Source organism: Labrus mixtus, chromosome 11 (genome assembly GCF_963584025.1).
Source record: "Labrus mixtus chromosome 11, fLabMix1.1, whole genome shotgun sequence".
In the NCBI taxonomy this organism is placed as follows: domain Eukaryota; kingdom Metazoa; phylum Chordata; class Actinopteri; order Labriformes; family Labridae; genus Labrus; species Labrus mixtus.
The window spans coordinates 28,493,861-28,504,617 of record NC_083622.1 but is presented as its reverse complement, the minus strand read 5'-3'; the positions used below and the strand labels follow the sequence as shown (position 1 = coordinate 28,504,617).

Genomic DNA, 10,757 nt, shown 5'->3' with positions numbered 1-10,757 from the left:
CATGAATAGTCTGTTATCCAGTGCCATACTGAGTGTCTTCTCTGATTGTTTCCTTTCAGTGTAATCTCTACCACATTGTCGTGATGTTTAAGAAATCTGAGGTTTCATGCTCGGCTGAAGTGTTCTTGATTGGAATTTCATGGCAAGTAAGAGCAATGCCCAGACATGGGCAGTGACAGATGTCTGTAAGATGTCATGTGAGAACAATCATTGTATGTCTATGGACTTTTCTATTGGCTCACTTTGTTTTCAGATCTGTTCATTCCTCAAGTCCTCATACAACTTTAGTTACTGATGTGTTTTTAGTCCAAAACTGTGTAGAGATCCTAAAGCTTTAGTTAATATGATAAGAAAAGGATAGATAAGATTTATTGACACATCACTGTTACAACTGTTCAAACACTTTATGTACTCATTGCCCACAATCTGTAACCTCGGGAATTTTTATTATATTGATTTATACAAGACTTGTGTAAATCTGTATAATAAAACAAAGAGCAAAAACACTCAAAGTACATAAAAAAAAAATATATATATATATATACAGTATATATTACTTTTTACAATTAAATGCTAACAAATATTGCATTCGCAGAGAAAATAATGTCTAGCTCTGCAGGTTCTCAAATCATATGAAACCTCTTTAAAAACAAACAAAAAAAACCATTAAAAGTTAGAGAGATATTTCCGTCACAAGTTGTTGTAGTAGACCCTGTCTTTAGAAGTGTTTATATTGGATGTAGAGTGATCTATTTGATGAGCAGGTATATGTTCCATTAAAACATTTGCCACATTACAAGTTTAAGATTAAAAATACATCCATATTGTGTTGGCTTATTATTCTATAGAAAACAATATGATCAAAAAATGCTGTACTACTTGCATCTTAGCAGACTCTTTCATATATATATGAACTATTTCTCTAAACTAGCTGGTTGTTTGCAGAGCAGGAATGGAAGCTTTTAATCAGGGGAGAGGAGGACGTAGTAATCAATGGAAGAACCTTTGGCATGCTGAAGGAGAGATGAGAAGTCTGTAATCATCAAGATACAGCTCAACTCTAACAGACACAGCATGTTGCAGCTTCTCAAGCTTACCACACGAACACACACATCAAAGGCACTTTTAGCTGATAATTGTGCACTAAACACACCATAGCTTTGAGTTGAAACCAGCTGGAAAGCCTCATTTCTATCCCTGGTAACATCCATCCATTATCTAAAGCAATTATCAAGTTCAGGGAATCTCAGTATAATGTAATGTTGTATTAATAGGTTGACAAGTGAATGAAAACAGTACATAATAAATGTATTTTAACACACTTGACATTGTAAAGGTACACCTACAGGAAGTCCAATACACCATAACTTATTTTTGTGACAGTTTTGAGTTGTTAACGTTAAAATCTGGGATGGACCAAAATTAAGAAGCCGCGGATTTATCTTTTTTCAAATTGCACATTTTCTAACAGATAAGGCTGAAAGTGACCACCTGGTTAGTTTCACATGTGTTCTGGATTACTGGACCCACTTTTGATTAGAAAAATCTGTATTACAGTAAGACCCTTCCCTTGGGCTTTTTGAGTAATTTCATGGAAGACATTCTGACACATCGCTCTAGGAAAAGCTGTTTATATGGACAACTAAATCATGATTCGTTTGTTGCTTCGGTTTCAGCCTGAGTCAAAAGCTGTTTTCTGGGTTGGATCTCAGGAGAAAGGACACAGCATGAAAAGGATAAGTTGGAAATAGCAGACAAAGCAATACTCTGACCCCCAATTTACATACTCCCGTGCTATGCAGTGCTATGCACTACACCGCTAGTCAATGATTGTGTTTCCACAGCGAGGGGGCGTAGTCCGTTTCCGGAGCGTGCCAGCACAGCCACAACGCTTTGCTCTGTTTCAAGTAAGTTGCAAGTCAATTTTTCGACGGAGTACTCTGCAGGCAAGATGGACAGAATAGAACAACCCGCCAAGGAAGTCAAACAAGGAAATGCACAGAGCATCCAGTCAATTAAAAAAAAAAAACATACAATAGACAGACTCACAATTGTATTTGCCATCATTTTATCAACATTACCTCCAAACAGGCACCAAACCAACAACAAAGCGACCTCGGACAGACAAAGCCACATGTTTGCACGTTTTTGTGCAGGGAAGCAGAAAAAATACACTCAAAGAACACTACTGGTGCAAGTATTTTTTTTACAGTTATTTTTACTATTAAAACAAGACTTGTTGAAATAAAATAAAAAATAGGCCTCTAAAAACACAAGATCCAATAACTTTAAACACAGGCTCTCGAGTAGACGGAGCTCCCCAACGTTCAGCGAGGTAATCTGGTACTACTACCACCACATGTCCCTGAGGTCCAGCCACCACCATCGGACTGAGTCGTCCCTCGACCACCGCCTGATGCCCAGCCCTTCCACCTCAGCGGTAAGAAAGTGTGGACAACAAGGAATACAAAGGAGAAATCCTGCCTGCATATTATCCTATAAAGCATCTTGAGATAACACTTGTTATGAATTGGCGCTATACAAATAATGATCGATGATTGATTGATATATGTGAAAGTCACAAGATGGTATTTTGGTTTCCTGATAAAAGAAATGTGTCTGGGCGACTTTCATAATTTAATCAGAAGTACTCATGTCAGCCCATCAGATGCTTAATGAAGTAATGTTGTGTAAAGAGCAACAAAGTGGTTCTGACAAACAGAAGTATGCTTATCATTTTGGTTACACTAAACATAATCTTACCTTTTCTTCCAATCTTTGTCTTTCTTTCTTATTTTTTAATTTATTTAATGTGAAAAGGTCACAGTATGGTTAGGTCAGGGCACCTCAGCTACTGGGTTAGGTAAATAAAAAATAATACTTTGACCTAAGTTTTACTCAGGACATGAAGAGCAGATGCTGGGTGAAAGACCAGAGCTCTATAATTTCTCACACTGCACACAGTGAAATACAGCACAGATATGTAATACAGTGTAAGGTCATGGTCGTTACAAGGGAAAATAAAGAAAATTGGTGTACCTTTACATTCATTTTAGAGATAATGTTTTGTGACTTCATCCCCGAATATTGGGTTGAATAAACGCTACGCATAAGAATATATTTATTGAGGGGCTGTTGTGGACAAACTTCACTCTTCACTTGACATTAACTCGAGTACTTGCATGGTTTCCTTTTGTGGCATAATACTGTAAAATATAAAAGCTCTAATGCTGTCTGTTTGGTAGCTGTGGTTGCAGAGTAAACTGTGGTCTCTCAGGCTGACATGCTCTCATACCATAATTGTTGAACTGAAATGCAATTGACAGTCATTTTATAGCCTTGATGTTCACAATTGTCTTCCACACTGGGGAAACTAAGGCCATATCAGAATGGATTAATTTCTCTTCAGAGAGCAGATTACATGTTTGCCAACACTAAAATATTATTTGCTCTCAAGCAATAAAAATAGGAAAGATTGATGTGGTGTTTGACCTGCCAGCAGGAAGCCTGTATCTCTTAACACGTCCACTTCTTTCTCTCCAGCTCTCCCCACAGCAGACTTTATTAACTCACTTGACTTAAAGGCTGTGTCCTGCCCTTCCCCAACTGCATGACCCTTTTTGAGTTGCTTGAAACTAATGTGCATTTACTTTTTACTAGACAACACCAATAAAAATGCTACATTACCACAAAAGAAAAGCCTGACAACTTGAGCATCCATTTACGACAGCCACCATCAAGCACTTTTAGTATTACAGAAAGGGATTACTTTAACTATATCGTAATCTGGGTGAGGATTCTCTTAAATCTGCTTGAACTACCAGAACTGATATTGATGTGACAAGAAAAAAATGTTATTGTAAATTACACTAATGTAAATGTAATGTAATCCCCTCCCCTTCAGCTTGGCAGCAGAACTGTTACGGTTTGTATCTTGACCCAAAAGCAGACACAGCAGCAAAATTGAAGGGTTTAAGGTTTTATTGCAGGGTTTGGGAAAGGTGGATGGCTGACTGGCTGGCTGGTAGTGACGGCGTGGAGGAGACTTATGGAGTTAGCTGGTTCTGTAGGCAGGCAGGTGATTGGTTGAGTTGTCTGAGAGGAGAGCGGACTGGAGGAGATGACACCGGTGAAAATCTGGACAACAGGAGAGAAAATCTGTTAGGATTCACTTGAAAAATGCTAGGAACAAACTCTAACAAATGTTAAGAGCAGCCGATCATAGCTACCACTTCAGTAGACTCAATAATCTGGCAATGAGTCGAGTTGGACCCAGGGTTTTAGCTTGAGGCAGATGAGCAGATGAGTTGCAGGTGTGAGTAGTCACCCAGTGTTGATTGAAGCCACGCCCTCCAGAGACACACACACACAGACAGAGGGGGAGGGGACACAAAGGATACACAGAAACAGGATCACAGCCAGAGCCGTGACAGGACCCCCCCCCCCCCCCCCCTCAACGGGCGCCACCTGGCAGGAAACTCCCTGTAGAAGTCCTGTATTAGAGCAGGGTCCAGAATGAGTTCACGGGAAATCCAGGAGCGCTCCTCAGGTCCATAACCTTCCCAATCCACCAGATATTGAAACCCACGGCCGCGGCGGCGAACGTCCAATAGCCGCTTGACCGTAAAGGCAGGGTGATCATCAATGACCTGGGGGGGTGGAGGGGGGTCGGCTGGAGGGCACAGAGAACTAGAGGAGACAGGCTTGAGCAAGGACACATGGAAGGCAGGATGGACCTTTAAGGCCAGAGGGAGTTTGAGGCAAACAACAGAAGGGTTGATGACTTTTTCAATCTCATAAGGTCCAATAAATCTTGGAGCCAATTTACGGGAGTCGACTTGTAGAGGCAGGTCCTGTGAGGAGAGCCAGACTTTCTGTCCAGGTTGGTATGTGGGAGCAGGGGTGCGGTGTCTGTCAGCAATTCTCTGGTTTCTTGCTGCTGAGCGTAGGAGTGCAGCCCGGGCAGCCTTCCAGACTCGTCGACAGCGCCGGAGGTTTGCCTGGACCAAGGGAACTGCCACGTCCTCTTCTTGGGCTGGGAAGAGAGGAGGTTGGAAACCCAGAGAAACCATGAAAGGAGACATACCAGTTGCCGAGCTGAACATGGAATTGTGGGCATACTCAACCCATGGGAGGTGAGAACTCCAGGACGCCGAGTGGTGGGCAGTGACACAGCGTAGGGCTGACTCCACATCCTGGTTTGCTCTCTCACCTTGTCCATTAGTTTGGGGCCAGTGGCCTGAGGATAAGCTGGCAGTGGCTCCGAGTGCATGGCAGAAAGCCCTCCACACTTGAGATGAGAACTGTGGACCTCTGTCAGAGACAATGTCTTCCGTGGCGGCAGAACACATGCAACACCATGAGATCTGCAGTTTCAGTAGCAGAAGGAAACTTGGAACAAAATGCACAGCCTTGGAGAAACGGTCTATAATAGTGAGTATAGTAGAATTACCTTCAGATGGAGGCAACCCAGTAACAAAGTCCACAGCTATGTCTGACCATGGGCGACTGGGGACAGGCAGGGGACGCAACAATCCAGCAGGGGCCTGATGAGATGATTTGCTTCGAGCACAGACAGAACAGGAAGACACAAAGGGCCGAGTGTCTTGGGAGATGGTGGGCCACCAAAATCTCTCCTTAACAAAGGTTAGGGTTCGGTTAATACCAGGGTGACAGGAGAGCTTTGAGGAGTGTCCCCACTGGAGCACTTGGGAATGCACAGAATCAGGTATGAATAAACAGCCTTGTGGCCCATTACCTGGATCAGGTTGTGTGCGCTGTGCTTCCCTGACAATGTCCTCAATCTCCCAGTGAGCTGCTGCCACCACACAGGCAGGGGGAACTGGGTCTCCTCAGTTTCAGGAGCAAAAAGGCGAGAGAGAGCATCTGGTTTCCCGTTCCTTGAGCCCGGACGATAAGTTAGGGAGAACTTAAATCTCCCGAGGAACAGGGACCAACGGGCTTGACAGGAACTTAGCCTCCGGGCTGAACGTAAATATGACACATTTTTGTGATCTGTCCAAACAATGAATGGCTGCTCTGCTCCCTCCAGCCAATGTCTCCACCCTTGTAAGGCGAGGACCACAGCCAACAGCCGGTTTCCCACATCATAGTTGCGCTCTGCTGGAGAGAGTCGACGGGAGAAGTAGGCACAGGGATGTAGCTTTAAGTCTCTGGGAGAGAACTGCACCAACACCGGAGTCGGAGGCATCCACCTCCACAATGAATTGCAGAGAGGGATCAGGATTGATGAGTACAGGGGCTGAGGAGAACAACTGCTTAAGATTTCTGAAAGCCATGTCAGCCTCTTGGGGCCAGGTGAAGGGAACGGAGGTGGAGGTTAGCTGGGTCATTGGAGCTGCCACACGACTGTAGTCTCTAATAAAACAACGGTAAAAGTTGGCAAAACCAAGGATGCGCTGGAGCTGCTTCCGGGTGGAGGGTGTGGGCCAATCTGTTACTGCCTTGGTCTTAGCTGGGTCTGCCTTTAATTGGCCTTGTTCAATGATGAAGCCAAGGAAGCTCACTGATGAGACGTGGAATTCACATTTCTCTGCTTTAACAAACTATTTGTTTTCCAGGAGTCTGCGAAGAACCAACCTGACATGTTGCACATGTTCCTCCATGTTGCAGGAAAAAATGAGGATGTCATCCAGATACACGAAAATGAACTTATTGAGCATGTCACATAGAACGTCATTAACTAAAGCCTGGAAAACTGCAGGGGCGTTGGTAAGACCAAAGGGCATTACTAAATACTCAAAGTGACCAAGGGGGGTATTGAAGGCCGTTTTCCATTCATCTCCCTCTTTGATTCGAATCAGGTGGTAGGCATTGCGTAGATCCAGCTTGGAAAATATGGTTGCACAGTGCAGGGGCTCAAAGGCAGAATCAATGAGGGGAAGTGGGTATTTGTTCTTAACTGTGATTTCATTCAAACCTCTGTAGTCAATGCAAGGGCGAAGAGTTTTGTCCTTCTTCTCGACAAAAAAAACCCCAGCACCAACCGGTGAGGAGGAGGGACGGATCAGACCAGCAGCCAGTGAGTCGTGAAGGTATTTCTCCATTGATTCCCGTTCCTGGCGAGACAGATTGTACAGACGACTGGAGGGCAATGGGGCCCCGGAGAGAAGGTGTATGGAGCAATCATAGGGACGGTGAGGAGTAAGGGCAATGGAATCTAGACGTTTTGTAAAGTATTTATTGTTCTATTTAAATCTAGTATTGATATATTTAAAATCTTTATTTCAATGAGACCTATCGACACCTTATGTTAAAGACTTTCTTTTAGGCAGAAGTAGCGGGCTAGGTTTTAATGCTAGCACAACAACATTGGTATCATATGAATCTAGAGATCACACTGATCTGTAGCTTGCTGGGAAAGGCACTCCAAAGTGCACTCTTTTTTTTTTTTACCCCTATGTTAATTAATTAATATGAATAAAAATAATGAATGTTCTATTTTTTAGGGCCCCAGTCAGTCATGGTCCCCTAGAATCTTCCTAACGCACCCCCCTTACGGCGCCCCTGATGATAACTGTCCAGAGTAATTAAATTCTTTCTCACAGTATTATACTGTATATGTCTGTAAGGTCCGATGTCATCTGTAAAATCTCAAACTAATGAATCTATAACTTAAACTGGACTTTGTATTTCATTTTCTGGCTAGTATAGAGGGCAGAAAATCCATACCAATGCACTACTTTCAGTTTTTTTTTAAACACATGGCTTTTTTTAATGGCCTTTAAGGCCTGTTACATGTCTTTCCAAAATTTCCCAGAGGTATAATAATGCTGCAGCACAACACTTTCAGTGACCCTACAACCAAGCCAGAGTGACAGCAAGATCGAAATGCGGCTGATGGCAAGCCCTAGTCAGCAGCATGTGCGGTTAGTTCAGCGGCATGTGCTGTTCTCTACCGTGCTCATAAGACCACAGACCTTACAGTGAAACTATATCAGGGGTGTTTAGAGTTTAATACATGCAGCCCAAAATCTATGCCAATAACAAATGAGCAGGTGGGGGGTTAGCGTAAATGTTATGTTTATAGGAACAGGTTAGCCATTCAGAGTTTTTCTCAAGGATGAGGTGTCTATGATGCAATGTGGGATTGAGTTATTTCTGTTATTGATAACTCTGACTAGCTATAGCGGCTAGGCTAAAAAAAAACACTCTGTTAGCTGAGATGAGCAGCTTTGCAAAGAGCCTGCTATTTACCTTGTAGCGGGTTTGACAAGGTTTTAATTTTGGGGTGCCAGTCAGAGTCAAGTCTGACAAATAAAAATTAAATGCAAACAAAAAAATAGTCAACCTGCACAAAATAGGAGCTAAGCAAAAAACAATCAAACAAAACAACAATGGGATTTCAAATACATATATTATCACAGGCATCAACCACACTGCAACAAAATGACTGTGAGCACGGTGTGTGCGTGGTTCACAGTCTGTGTTTGTAACTCCAAGTTTAGTCCCTTCCGGCGAAAGTCCGCTCCGGTAACCCCCAACCCACAGTTCTGTCCATTTCAGGTCAATGTTCAAATACAAAACAAAAACTCGGCTCCGGGTTTTACCGCGGGCCTCGAAAACAAATGAGGAAACAAACTGAAAGGAAAAACCAGTGTCTCTCTTCGCGGTGCAACAATCAAAACACAAAGAAACAAAAGACACACCAGGTACTCACGGTACCGAAGTTTTTAAGTCAGTCAGTAGGTTTAAGTCAGAGTTGGGCTTTTTTCCTCTGGCATCTCCTGACTCCAGGGAACAGATGATCCACCAGGAACAGGGAAATAACAAATCCAACAGGTAGCCGGGCCTGACAGCAACGGACCTCCAGCGACGAAGATTTTAACAAACGGCTATACACAAACTTTCAAACACGCTCTATGCCGAGGTAACACTTCTCCTTCACTGACTTTTTTCCAATGACTGTCCGCGCCGATCACCGGTGACTTGCACATATACAAATGCCCTTCCTGGAGGACGGATTCAGACTTCGCGGGCACTGTGGCTGTTTTCCATTGGATTGTTAGATGAATGTGGGTGGATGACGGAGGAAGCAATGAATGGAGGTGTGTACAAAGAGGATTCTGACTCTGCAGGCGCTACAACAAGGAAATGGCTATGAATTTAGTTTTTTTGTCACCACAGATGTACCAACTTTTTTTTTTTAAATACACATGAAAGACAGACAAGATAAACAAATACATTCCTTTACTCACATCACTAAGTTGCATTTAAGTTGAATATTAAGACAAAAATGCATACATTAACTACAGTAAATGGGTGGTACTGATGTGACAGTCATACTGAGGGGGTTTACACACCAGCCTAGTCATCAGCAAATGCTGCTGCCTGCCTAATAGTATACCACCAGCCATGGCATGACCGTTAACTACTGGCACTTACACTGCTGTGTCCTTGTGGCATGCCATCGGACACATTTTGATCCATGTTCTTGTCACGGCTCTGGCTGTGATCCTGTTTCTGTGTATCCTTTGTGTCCCCTCCCCCTCTGTCTGTGTGTGTGTGTGTGTCTGGAGGGCGTGGCTTCAATCAACACTGGGTGACTACTCACACCTGCAACTCATCTGCTCATCTGCCTCAAGCTAAAACCCTGGGTCCAACTCGACTCATTGCCAGATTATTGAGTCTACTGAAGTGGTAGCTATGATCTGCTGCTCTTAACATTTGTTAGAGTTTGTTCCTAGCGTTTTTCAAGTGAATCCTAACAGATTTTCTCTCCTGTCCAGATTTTCACCGGTGTCATCTCCTCCAGTCCGCTCTCCTCTCGGACAACTCAGCCAATCACCTGCCTGCCGACAGAACCAGCTAACTCCATAAGTCTCCTCCATGCCGTCACTACCAGCCAGCCAGTCAGCCATCCACCTTTCCCAAACCCTGCAATAAAACCTCAAACCCTTCAATTTTGCTGCCGTGTCTGCTTTTGGGTCAAGATACAAACCATAACAAAATAATCTGGCCACATGGACCCCGCAGACTCGAACGCACTCCATCAAGCCCTAACCTCCCAAGGCATTGCAGTTGGACGTCATGAAACAGTCCTACAAACAATTATGAAAACTCTCCGGGACCTCTCCACACATGTCTCGGATCTCAGCGCTCAGTTGACCCAGGTAACATCTCAGCTCTCTTCCTCAAATCCCTCTACTGATCCCTTGGCTTCTGCTAGTGCCCCCCCCCCCCCCCCCCCCCCGAACTCCCAATTCCCTCTCGCTCTGCTAGAGAGCCATATATTCCCATCCCGCAACACTACTCAGGAGACCTCGGGGAGTGTGGGGCCTTTCTGCTAAAATGTTCCCTTGTGTTTGAGCAACAACCACTAACTTACAGTACTGCTAAGTCTCGTATAGCCTTTATCATGGGGTTACTTTCGGGTAAAGCTTCTCAGTGGGCCTCTGCAGCATGGAAAAGCAACTCCTCTATTTGAAACTCATACCATCTTTTTGTCTCTGAAATGAAACGTATCTTTGATCATCCTATGCAGGGAAAGGAGGCAGGACAGCGTTTGTTAACCATAAAGCAGGGTGTATCTTCCGTAGCTCAGTATGCCTTAGAGTTTAGGATACTGGCTGCTGAAGGTGGGTAGGAAGAGGTTGCCTTGCAGGGAGCTTTTCTCCACAGTTTGAGTGATTATAGTAAGGATGAGTTAGCGGCTAGGGATGAGACAGATAGTCTAGAGTCTCTTATTTCCCTTCACGTATCCCAGCCTCCAGGACCCCTCCCCAGTTTCGGCCTTT

General features: G+C 43.9%; 2 long non-coding RNA genes across 2 annotated transcripts; one reads left to right on the top strand and one right to left on the bottom strand.

Moving 5' to 3' along the window:
• Nucleotides 1-3,963: 3,963 nt before the first annotated feature.
• Nucleotides 3,964-4,404, bottom strand: LOC132983141 (uncharacterized). The gene is made up of 2 exons (XR_009674793.1): nucleotides 4,230-4,404; nucleotides 3,964-4,137 (listed from the first exon to the last, which is right to left on the bottom strand). It is a non-coding gene; the product is annotated as an uncharacterized LOC132983141 (long non-coding RNA).
• A 5,056-nt stretch (nucleotides 4,405-9,460) lies between these two features.
• On the top strand, nucleotides 9,461-9,923 carry LOC132983140 (uncharacterized). Its single transcript, XR_009674792.1, has 2 exons — nucleotides 9,461-9,660; nucleotides 9,750-9,923. It is a non-coding gene; the product is annotated as an uncharacterized LOC132983140 (long non-coding RNA).
• The last annotated feature ends 834 nt before the right edge of the window (nucleotides 9,924-10,757 follow it).